Source organism: Vicia villosa, linkage group LG4 (assembly GCF_029867415.1).
Source record: "Vicia villosa cultivar HV-30 ecotype Madison, WI linkage group LG4, Vvil1.0, whole genome shotgun sequence".
Classification (NCBI taxonomy): Eukaryota; Viridiplantae; Streptophyta; class Magnoliopsida; order Fabales; family Fabaceae; genus Vicia; species Vicia villosa.
In genome coordinates, this window is record NC_081183.1 from 89,021,468 (window position 1) to 89,033,629 (window position 12,162).

Genomic DNA, 12,162 nt, shown 5'->3' on the forward strand with positions numbered 1-12,162 from the left:
AAAATATATCAATAGCATTTAAAATCATATATTTTTTTAAAATACTTTTTGAATGCTATTTAAAATTATATCAATATTGTATACTCCCTCTGTTCCTTTTTAAATGTCGTTTTAGAAGAATTTTTTTGTTCTTATATAAGTGTCGTTTTACAATTTAATTTTATAATTTGTCATTTATACCCTTATTTTCTCAATAACTCCACCTCAAATTTTTCAATTAGTTATTGGAAAAAGAGAGTGTATGATTGAATTTATTTGGAAAGAGAAAAATAAATAAGGGTATAATATAAAAAGTAACTCTAATAATCCACCAGGTTGATGCAATGAAGCCAACAGTTTCTAATCAACCAGGGAACACTATAAGGGGGACTGAAAGCTCTAACTACCGCCTTCGAGTCCGTTTCCAACCAAATTAAATTCCAATTCCTCTCATGAGCGAACTCTACGGCAAAGATTGCACCCGAGAGTTCGGGAATGAGAGAGTTAGAATCACCTAAAGGAGACGCAATAGCACCCAAGAAAGAACCATGGTTATCTCTAGCAATAACCCCACAAGTAGAGACACCTAAAGACAAGGAGGCACCGTCACTGTTTAGCTTTGTCCAATTCTCCAAAGATGGGCTGCCACAAAACTTCCCGAATATTCAGGGAACGAGGCAGACGGATGATAATTCTAAACCGTTTAAGAATCTCAAAATCATGCATCGAAAGATGAGTATCTACCGCAATGGCATTCCTGGTAATGGAGACTGCCGCCATAATAGAAGAAGTAGAAGTAGAGAAAGAATAAGGGGTATCTTTAAATCTAACCAAGTCGCGAGCCTTCCATATCGAGTGGAGAGTGAAAAAATGGCGAGCCCAGAATACACCAAATATTCGGCCAGCCCAAAAAAACACGGTTGATGTTGAGCATGCTCTTAATCCCCAACCAGATCTTAGAAGCATAAGGACACACAAAGAAGAGGTGAGTAATCGTTTCCTCGTCTAACCCGCAAAGATCACACCTGGAAGGGAAAAAGAAACAACGTTTTTTCAACATGTCGTCCGTCGGGAGCTTATTATGAATCAACCTCCAAACCAAGAAAGACTTAGCTGGAGGAATGAACTTATTCCAAATACACTGCCACATATCCAAAGTTATACATTTATGACGTTTAAAATTATATGTCGACTTAAGAGATAAATTACCGCTAATAGAATGGTGCCAAATTCTGACAACAGGCCGAACGTCACAAGGAATGTGACAAATGTGAATCCAGGCCTGAATAGAGGGCGGAATGGTGATGGAGGATAAAGAAAAGTCCCAACTACCATCAACAATAATATTGCTAACCAGACTGTTATTAAGAACCGCGGGAGCATTGTCTTTTAGACATAAAGGAGACCCACACCAACTATCATACCAAAGATTAATCGAACTACCATTTCTGAGGCACCAAGAAGAATTTTCTAGCACGTTACCCATTTCATGCTTGGTGCTGGACCACATGGAGGAGTAAATGTGATGATTGATGAAATTGTTTTTGCGAAAAGCCCGACTCCGAATAAGGACCACCTAGCTGTCCAGAGAATTGAAGATTGCCTAAGCCCTTTTCAAGTTGAAAGCATCGTTGAGGTTAAAAAGCGATCTAATCCTATCCTACCTTCAGCTCTGGGTTTGCAGAAATTCCTCCAAGCCACTGTCACAATTTTATCTTTGGATATATCCCCACTCCAAATAAACATTTGAACTGCCTTTTTAATATCGTACAGAAGAGACACCGGCCAGCAATAAACAACCATGCTATGATTCAGCATATCATATATGGTGGATTTTACTAATTCGACTATGCCAGCATAAGATAAAAGCGAGCCTTTCCAAGCATCCAGCTTGTTGATAATTCTGTCGGTAATAGACTGCAAAAAAACCCTCTTCGGTTTCCCTTTAAACAACGACACCCCCAAGTAAAAGAAAGGGAGAGAGCCCTTTTGGAAGCCAGAGTAATCAGCAAGGATATTCAGACGAGACATAGACATGGAACCACCGTAAATGAACAATTTGTCACGATTAACCACTTGACCTGACAGATCCGCATAATCAGTGAAAACCGAAATGAGAGCTTGAATGTTTGAGAGTTTCCCTTTGCAAAAGATAAGCACGTCATCCGCGTAGAGAATGTGCGAAGGAACCAAAACATTTTTAGGGTCGGAGATGAGCTCTAAACTGTTGGCAGCCACCAACTGAGAAATCCTTCTGCTAAGGACCTCCTCAGCCAAACAAAACAACAACGACGAGATAGGGTCGCCTTGGCGGTGATAACACGATTTTATATCGTATATTTAGCTTAAAATCCATAAGTATTATTAGCATTTTCTTTTAATTATATTGTTTTATTATGATATTATGCGGGTATTTGCGATGTTTCAGGTTTTAAGTTCATATCAAGACTATTAGTGAAAAGAAGAAGAAATGGAGCAAAATTCATTATTATTTACTCTTAAAAGATGCAAGAGAGGTGTTGAAGTAAGAAAGAGGTGCAAAGAAGACCCAATTATGCAAAGATGCAAAGCCCAGCCCACGAAGGAGCTGGAAAGGACCACTTGAGCACGTGGAGACGCCCGTCTCCAACGTATCTCTGCCACGTCACGCAATGGAGACGCCCGTCTCCAACCGTTCCTATATTTTCTCCATTTGAGACGCACGTCTCAAGTCCGTTGCCGGGGTCTCCTCAAAAAGTGGAGACGTGCGTCTCCGAGTCCCAAGTCCGAACTCCCTACTTTCAAGCAACGTATCTGCAGATCCTCACCTATAAAAGGAGACTGATACCTCAGTTCTCCGAGTCCGGATTTTTGCTAACGAAGTGCTGCCAAATTTATTTTCCAAGCATTAATTTCTTTCCTGCAATTTCTTTCACCGCTTCTTTTTCTCATAACAATTTCTACACCTGAAATTGTTGTGAACCTTTTATAGATCTAGCCTTACGTTAGATTTATTTTTTATTTTCCTTGGCTTTTAATTTTACGCCCAATAATATTTGAAGAACGATCCAGCCGACCTGTGGCGGAAGTTCGAGTACTCCAAGATCCAGATATATTTCAGATTAATTTTATTCAGGTTATTTATTTATTGCCTTTATATTATTTAATTGCATGATATATTGTATGCCTTTTAATATGCCTTTCATTATAAACCAAACAAATTTATGCATATTTAACCGTATCAATATGTCTGGCTAATTAATTAAGATATCGGTATGTAAAGTAAGTTAACTATGGGATCCAAAATAAATTGGCTTAATTATGTTTTATTAAATATCACTTGTTTTTGGTTTTATGTCTAATTTAATTAATAAAGTCTTAGAATTAATAGAGAGAGAGTTTGAGGTTTTAAGGCCGACAAAGGTTAAAATCAATAGAGTGGAAGTTTGAGATCTTTAACTGGATAGTAGACATAGGACATTAGTTTTAAGGATGGAGAAAGCGCATTAAAACTAATTAGAAATTATTTACTTTCAAAAAGTGTTTTTAAACCCGACGCGGGATGGCGAAAGCGTACGTTAGGGAATACTAGCATGAACCGAGTCAACAGAGCGAGAGTTTGAGACTAGGGGATTTAAGTAGATAACGACTTAATAAAGCAAGTATTTTATTAACTAAGTTCTTTTCAAAAAGCTTTTCTAAATCTAATGGGATGGCGAGAGCGTACATTACGAGTTAGGATAGTAGTCTAAATCAACAGAGCGAGAGTTTGAGAGGAGGACTTTTAATCAACTAAATTAATAAAGATATTAAAATCGACTAATACCATAGCCAATGGACCTTCGGATCACCTAAGTTAGACGAAATACATACTGATATCCGTTATTATTATCTTAGAATTCACGATTACCTTTCCCTTTTAGAAACAATCAAAATATTAGTAGCCTTAGCTTTACATAGTAACCTTAGATAACGGTAGATCGATTCATAGTCCCTGTGGATTCGATATCTTTTAAAACTACACGACACGACTGTGTGTAACACCCCTCTAATAACCCGCGGCATATAGACAATTATTAATCAGAGTAAACATACAAGAGGTGTCACAATTCATAAAATAAATAAAGACACACGTCGGTACATATCATGCATTCACTGAAAACACCTGAGATTATAACTCATTAATCAATTCATGTTTTACACAGCGGAAATACTTCATCAAGTCAAACATCCATCATTAATGTATAAGACTACAAATAACAAAACAAAATAGAGTTATAATCAAACTCCAAAACAACGCGTTCCCAGTGTTACATCTACCAGAGCATGACACCGACACTATAACTAAAAACCGACTTATGAGCTAATCCTCACCAAGTCGCGCCGCTATCCTCAATCTGAAAAGGACAACAAGTAAGGGTGAGTCTCATCACAGTTAACCAATGTTATTGCATCATAAATAATAACATTTCATAGTTATATCATTCACCCAATTGTTTCATATTCAGACAATCATCAACCACACATCCACAGATAAACAGACAAGTCATCATATAACGTATATAATCATGTTATAAAACAAATCATGCACATGTATGAAACTGACACTATGCATGTGGTACCAACATCACCAGTGGACATCATCCACCGACCGATCTATCATCATCCAGATACGGCCCTGCCAACACAGATTCCACACAATGGGAATCTTGCCCTTCACTGCATCCTCTCATCTTTAGGATACAGCCCTCAACTATGATTATGAATGCATTCAAACACATATATATAACATACCAACATCATCATCTCACTATGAGTAGCATCATCTTTACTCATACATCATTATACATCATCATCATCAAGTATGTTCAAATATATGTACAATTGCATCATTCAAATAAAATCATATATTAATCAATCATACGATTTATCCCATCTTAATCATCATAAATCAGACATCATTCCAAACAGATCAGCATTTTAAGAGTTACTCATCACTGAACTCTTTAAATCACAAAACAGCAAAACTTTGCAAGTCACTCTGGCCATACGCGTACCATACGCGTACCAGCAGAGTCAGAATTTCACAAAACACACACACCATACGCGTATCATACGCGTATGGGCAGAACCATTTTTCCACACAAAGCACAAGCATACGCGTATCAGCCTGCCATACGCGTACCTGCCAGTCACCATACGCGTACCATACGCGTATGAGCAGATGGTGCAACCTGATGCACACTTGGGGAGCGTATCATACGCGTATCGTCCCCTCCATACGCGTACCGTACGCGTATCATATGCAAATGGGCAGCAGTTCACAAAAACCTGCAACTTACCCATTCGTCTTCCTCGCGATTTCACCTGTACAGCCTGCGATTTGGGTCTCAAAACCAGAAAATTTCACATAATAACATCACACAATTCACCCAACAATCACAGTGTATGATTCTATAATCGAATTCATTCATCATACCCTAAATCCATTCAGTTATTAGGGATTTAACAGCCACATATCCAATCTAAATGATGAACACAACAGAAAATCCAGAATACATAATCAATTATCCAAACAACACTCCTAATCGACATCACTATCCATAACACGATAATAGAGATTAAATGGAGAGTCTCCCCTTACCTTAGACAAGAGTTCTTGATCCTTGGTCTCTCCCTCTACAGCTCTCCTTCTCGTTCTTCGTGTTCTCAACCCTCTGTTCTTTCACGTTCTTTCTTCCTTCCCAAATCCAATTGTTTTATGAAAAATAATAATAATTTAGTAAAAAGGATTATAAAATCACCCTCCCTCTTTTACTATTTACTCACATGGCCCAAATGCCATAAACCATTATTTTCTATTATTTCCACAAAATCTTTATAATTCTAATTATAAATTCAATATTCCAATTAAATTAATAATAAAATTATACGGGTGTTACAACTCTCCCCCACTAAAAGAGTTTTCGTCCTCGAAAACATACCTCAGGTAAAAAGTTCTGGATAAGAGTCCTTCATCTGACTCTCTAGCTCCCAGGTAACATTGCCTTCAGCTGGTCCTTCCCAAGCTACTCTGACCCAGGCTATTTCCTTGCCTCGCAATTGCTTCAGTCTTCTATCTTCAATCCTCACAGGTAAAGTCTCAACCGTCAAGTTATCTTTCACCTGTACATCATCTACTTGGATCACATGGGACGGATCCGAAATGTATTTCCTCAACTGAGACACATGAAACACATCATGCAAATTTGCAAGCATCGGCGGTAAAGCGATACGATAAGCCACTTCTCCCACTCTTTCAGAAATTTGGAATGGTCCAATAAAACGCGGAGTCAACTTCTTTGACTTCAATGCTCGACCAATCCCCGTCATAGGAGTAACTCTCATAAACACATGATCTCCCTCTTGAAACTCAAGTGTTTTCCTCCTCTTGTCATGATAACTCTTCTGACGACTCTGAGAAGCCTTCATCTTCTCCTGAATCATTTTAATCTTCTCTGTAGTCTGTTGTACAATTTCTGGACCAATCACAACACTCTCACCAGATTCGTACCAACACAACGGCGTCCTACACCTCCTACCATACAAAGCCTCAAACGGAGCCATACCGATACTCGAATGATAACTGTTGTTGTAGGTAAACTCAATCAAAGGCAGGTAACTATCCCAAGTACCACCTTTTTCCAACACACAAGCCCGCAACAAATCCTCTAATGACTGTATCGTCCTCTCAGTCTGTCCATCAGTCTGCGGATGATAAGCAGAACTCAATCTCAGCTTAGTACCCAAAGCTTTCTGTAAACCTTCCCAGAACTTAGACGTAAACCGCGGATCTCTGTCTGACACGATACTTGAAGGAATACCATGCAGACTCACTATCTTCTCAATATATAGTTGAGCCAGCTTTTCCATCGGATAATCCATTCTCACCGGTATAAAATGTGCGGACTTCGTCAACCTGTCTACCACGACCCAGATAGCTTCATAATTTCTGACAGTTCTCGGCAAACCCGACACAAAATCCATTGATATGCTATCCCACTTCCACTCAGGAATAAACATCGGTTGCATCAACCCAGATGGTTTCTGATGCTCAATCTTTGACTTCTGGCAAGTCAAACAAGAATACACAAACTCAGCAATTTCCTTCTTCATTCCCGGCCACCAAAACAACTTCCTCAAATCATGGTACATCTTGGTAGCACCAGGATGAATGCTCAATCCACTACGGTGTCCTTCTTCCAAAATACGCTTTCGGAGTTCATCAATATCAGGAACACAAACTCGGTCACCAAACCTCAGTATACCATTCTCGTCGACTCTGAATTCACCACTCTTGCCTTGATTAATCAAAGTCAACTTATCAATCAATTCAACATCAGCTTTCTGACCTTCTCTAATTTCTTCAAGAATACCACTAGTCAGCTTCAGCATACCCAATTTGACACTAATAGGAGTACCTTCACACACTAGACTCAAGTCTCTGAATTGTTCAATCAAATCCAATTCCTTCACCATTAGCATAGACATATGCAAGGTCTTCCTACTCAAAGCATCAGCAACCACGTTTGCCTTACCCGGATGGTAATTCAAACCAAAATCATAATCTTTCAGAAATTCTAACCACCTTCTCTGCCTCATGTTCAACTCTTTCTGGTCAAAGAGATACTTCAGGCTCTTATGATCACTGAACACCTCAAATCTCGAACCATACAAATAGTGTCGCCACAACTTCAACACAAAAACCACAGCTGCCAACTCCAAATCATGAGTCGGATAATTCCTTTCATGCACTTTGAGTTGTCTCGACGCATAAGCGACCACTTGTTGATTCTGCATCAATACACCACCTAAACCCATCAGTGACGCATCACAATAAACCACAAATGATTCTGTCGGATTCGGCAAAATCAAAATAGGAGCACTAGTCAACCTCCTCTTCAGCTCTTGGAATCCTTCTTCACACTTTGCATCCCAAATAAAAGCTTGTCCCTTCCTGGTTAATTTAGTTAACGGCAATGCTAACTTTGAAAACCCTTCAATGAATTTTCTGTAGTAACCTGCGAGACCAAGAAAACTACGAATCTCTGACACTGACTTCGCAGCTTCCCACTGAGACACAGCTTCTATCTTTGTAGGATCAACAACAATACCATTCTTAGAAATCACATGTCCAAGAAAACTGACTTCTCCCAACCAGAACTCACACTTTGACAGTTTGGCAAAAAGTTGCTTCTCTTTCAACAGCTCCAACACAGTTCTGAGATGTTCCGCATGTTCTTTCTCACTTTTAGAATATATCAGGATATCATCTATAAATACCACCACAAACTTATCGAGATACGGATGAAAAATCCTGTTCATGTATTCCATAAAAACGCCAGGTGCATTAGTAACTCCAAACGGCATTACAGAATACTCATAATGTCCATACCTCGTTCTAAAGGCAGTCTTCTGAATATCGTCGTCTTTCACACGAATCTGATGATACCCAGACCTCAGATCAATTTTACTAAATACACATGCCCCAACCAACTGATCCATCAAATCATCAATCCTCGGCAATGGATACCGATTCTTGATAGTAACCTTGTTCAATTGTCTGTAATCTACACACAGCCTCATTGAACCCTCTTTCTTCTTTACCAACAACACAGGCGCACCCCACGGCGAAACACTAGGACGAATAAATTTCTTCTCAAGCAATTCCTCTAACTGCTTCTTCAGTTCAGCCAATTCAGACGGCGACATACGATACGGTGCCATCGACACTGGACTAGTTCCCGGAACCAAATCAATAGAAAACTCCACTTCTCTTTCCGGTGGTAATTCATTCACTTCTTCTGGAAAAACTTCTGGGAACTCACACACAACAGGCAATTCGCTACTCGCCACTTTCTCCTTCACATTCATCAATGCAAACAACATAAACACTGTTGCACCATCTCCGATAGCCTCATTCACCTGTCTCGCTGTCATTTCCAGACCATCTGAACTAACCTCTTCAGGAAAAATTACCGTCTTTGCAAAACAGTTGATATGAACACGGTTGAATTCCAACCAGTTCATTCCCAGGATTACACCGTGTTGTTTCAACGGAAGGCACACTAAGTCCATCCCGAATTCTCTACCAAAAATATCAACCGGACAATTCAAGCATGCAGACGAAGTAGTTACTGAACCCGACGCAGGAGTGTCAATAACCATACTTCCATTTATGTCAGATATCTCAAGATTTAACCTCTCAGCACAATCCAAAGAAATAAAAGAGTGAGCTGCTCCAGTATCAATAATTGCAACCAAAGGTGTGCCATGAATGAAACACGTACCTTTAATCAAACTGTCCTCTGGAGTAGTCTCTGACCCGGTCAAAGCAAAAACCTTTCCTCCCGATTGGTTCTTCTTTGGCTTAGGACAATTAGGACTGATGTGACCCTCTTCACCGCAGTTGTAACAAGTCACAACCCTCTTCTTGCAGTCAGCAACAATGTGACCCTCTAATTATTAATTCAATATTCCAATTAAATTAATAATAAAATTATACGGGTGTTACACTGTGCACTTGCAGTTATCATATTTATAGACACGTAAAGTCGCGATCAAGTTTTTGGCGCCGTTGCCGGGAACTATTTAAGTCGATATCGTAACTCACTGTTACACCGTAGAGACTAGGGCAAATTCTTTCCTTTCTCTTTGAACGATTGTATGCCAAGTACTCGTTCACAAGGAGGAGACCTGATACAACTAATCAACGAGATCGAACGTTTTGTTAACGTAAGACGTCGAGCTTATCATCTTCCCGAAGTAGCACCAATTCCGATTTCTCAGGAATTGATCTTTACTGATCAAATCAATCAAATTACCCCGAAGTTAGAGATGGCTGCCCCTCGTCCTCTTAGAGACTATGCCGATCCATCACGAGCTGAACCACACTCAAGTATCGCACCACCTGCGATTGAGGCAAACAATTTCGAACTGAAACCTTCATTGGTACAAGCTGTCCAACAGAACCAATTCTCTATAAGCCCTGCGGACGATCCTAATCTCCATTTATCCGTGTTCGTGCAATATGCTGACACTGTCAAAGCTAACAACGTTATCTCTGAAGCTATTCGATTACGCCTTTTTCCCTTCTCCTTGAGAGATAGAGCTAGGGCGTGGCTTCAGTCCCTGCCTTCTAATTCCATAACTACATGGGACGAACTGAAGAGAGTATTCTTAGCTAGATATTTCCCGCCTAGCAAAACTGCTATGCTAAAAGGTCAAATCAACAGATTTACCCAAAAAGATAACGAATCACTCTTCGAAGCTTGGGAGCGATACAAGGACATGCTTAGACTATGCCCTCATCATGGACTCGAACCATGGCTGATCATCCATACTTTCTATGGTGGTCTACTTTATAACACTAAAATGACTATAGATGCCGCTGCTGGCGGAGCTCTAATGGACAAACCCCATGATGAAGCATACAACCTCATAGAAAGCATGGCACAAAACCATTATCAATGGGGAGGAGAACGAGCTTCTCTAGAGAAAACCCAAACCAAAGGAGGAATGTACGATGTAAGTGGTATAGACCGCGTTAACACTAAAGTAGACGCTTTAACTCAAAAGATCGAGAACTTAACCATCACTCCTCCAGCCACCGCGGCTGTTGTAGCACCTAACTGCGAGATTTGTGGATTAACTGGACATGTTGTTGCCGAATGTCAACTCCTGACTGGTATTCCATCTGATCAAGTAAACTACTCTCAAGGAAACCCTTATTCTAACACGTACAACCCTGGATGGAAGAACCATCCAAACTTTTCATATAAGAACAACAATGCGTTGTACGCGCCTGGACAAGCACCTGGTGTCCCACCTGGCTATCAAAAAGCGCATGTAGCTTCTCCAAACGCCCCTAGGAAGTCAAATCTAGAAATCATGATGGAAAACTTCATAGCTTCCCAACAACAAACCAACAAGGACTTCCTGAATCAAAACATTCATAATAGTGAACAACTAAAACAATTATCAAACAAAGTGGATGCTTTAGCTACACATAACAAGATGCTATAGACACAAATCTCACAAGTAGCTCAACAACAATCACCTACTGCTGCCCCTGCTGACACGTTTCCTGCTCAACCACAACCTAATCCTAAAGGACATGCGAACGCAATTACACTGCGAAGTGGAACGAACAACGATGGACCTATCGATCCTAGAACTCATAACGTACCCATGTCACAACAAGAGCCAAAGGAAACCAAAAGGACATCAACTAATGATCAAACTGCTAAAACAAATGAAAACAACACCGAAGTGGAATCTGAAAAAGAGAAACCTTACGTTCCACCACCACCTTATAAGCCACCAATTCCTTACCCTCAGAGATTAGCTAAATCTAAAACCGAAGCGCAATTTAAAATGTTTGTAGAACTTCTGAAACAATTAAACATAACCATACCTTTCACAGAAGCTATAACTCAGATGCCTTCGTATGCTAAATTCTTTAAAGAAATTCTATCGAACAAAAAGAAACTCGAGGATAACGAAACTGTAATGCTTACCGTAGAATGTAGCGCTATCATTCAAAACAACATGCCTCCCAAACTAAAAGATCCTGGTAGTTTTTCCATACCCTGTGTAATAGGAAGGACTGTTATAGATAAAGCCTTATGCGATTTAGGAGCTAGTGTTAGTTTCATGCCTCTTTCAACCTGTAAGAAACTAAAACTAGGTGAGCTTAAAACAACGAGAATGTCTCTTCAACTGGCTGACCGTTCAGTTAAATACACTGTAGGAATGTTGGAAAATATCCCTGTGCGAGTAGGTCAATTCTACATCCCGACTGATTTCATCATCATGGATATCCAGGAAGATTCCAACATCCCAATCTTATTAGGAAGACCATTCTTAGCAACCGCTGGTGCAAATATAGGCGTTAAACTAGGAAAACTAACCTTCGAAGTTGGAGAAGAGAAGATTGAATTTATTCTGTCTCACTTCTTAAAAGCACCCGCAATTGACGACACATGTTGTTTCATGGATATCACTGACGAATGCGTCAGAGAAACAAAGATCGAACCACTCGAAAACCCTGAAATCCTAGAAATCCCAATAACCGAAACATCTGATGATGACACACAAGAAAAATCAAAACCTAAGTTTAACCGAATGTTTAGCACCAACACCTGAAACTACACCTGCTCATAG

At 39.8% G+C, this 12,162-nt stretch overlaps 1 non-coding gene across 1 annotated transcript; it reads right to left on the bottom strand.

Annotated features, from left to right (window-relative positions):
• Positions 1–10,209: 10,209 nt before the first annotated feature.
• Positions 10,210–10,316, bottom strand: LOC131600822 (small nucleolar RNA R71). Its single transcript, XR_009283429.1, has one exon. It is a non-coding gene; the product is annotated as a small nucleolar RNA R71 (small nucleolar RNA).
• Positions 10,317–12,162: the final 1,846 nt, after the last annotated feature.